General features: G+C 46.7%; 1 non-coding gene across 1 annotated transcript; it reads right to left on the bottom strand.

Moving 5' to 3' along the window:
• Window positions 1-367: 367 nt before the first annotated feature.
• Window positions 368-532, bottom strand: LOC113611185 (U1 spliceosomal RNA). Its single transcript, XR_003429377.1, has one exon. It is a non-coding gene; the product is annotated as a U1 spliceosomal RNA (small nuclear RNA).
• Window positions 533-771: the final 239 nt, after the last annotated feature.

Genomic DNA, 771 nt, shown 5'->3' with positions numbered 1-771 from the left:
TTAATTTTTTTGTGCCCGAATTCTCGCCGCCCAGCGATGTGAAAGCTTAGTACCTCGCATACAGGCGGGTCGCGCAGGCGCCGCCATTTTTAGCGCAGTAACGCTGGAAACGTATTCCAGCTACAAAACCCGAGACCGCCACAAGCGCAAAACGCAATTTTAGTAACCCGGCCGCCCGCACCTTGAGCTACGTACTGCCAACACAGCTAAACCCAAGCACTGTCTCGACGCGGGTGAAGCCCACGTTTTCAGCACTTATACAAGCGGGTACACCGCAAGACCGACCCCGACCGTGCAACTAAAAGCATGAAACTTGGCAAACTGCACACAAAGTCGCACAGCTCTGATCTTACACCTCAAGAAAAATCAGGGGAAAGAGCGAACGCAGTCCCCCACTACCGACAAATTATGCAGTCGAGTTTCCCACATTTGGGGAAATCACAGGGGTCAGCACATCCGGAGTGCAATGGATAAGCCTCGCCCTGGGAAAACCACCTTCGTGATCATGGTATCTCCCCTGCCAGGAAAGTATTTCCTAAATCTTATGTAGGACAAAAACTTCAGTTGCAGATATACAGATAACAGCCTGAGTGTGTTAATTTGGCTAAAAGACAGATGTTGATGTTATAAAAACACATAAATGGAGAACATCACTTACAACAGTGGTTTGTAAACTTGTGTTTTCAATTTCTTTTTATTATTATTATTATTATTATTTATTTTTGGCTTCATTGGGCCATCGTTGCCGTACGCGGGCTTTCTCTAGTTGCG

The sequence above is a fragment of the Aethalodelphis obliquidens genome, unplaced genomic scaffold, assembly GCF_003676395.1.
Source record: "Aethalodelphis obliquidens isolate GAN/ISIS:26980383/991018 unplaced genomic scaffold, ASM367639v1 scaffold68, whole genome shotgun sequence".
Lineage (NCBI taxonomy): Eukaryota > Metazoa > Chordata > Mammalia > Artiodactyla > Delphinidae > Aethalodelphis > Aethalodelphis obliquidens.
The sequence above is the reverse complement of the archived record's forward strand: the minus strand, read 5'-3'. Positions and strand labels throughout refer to the sequence as shown.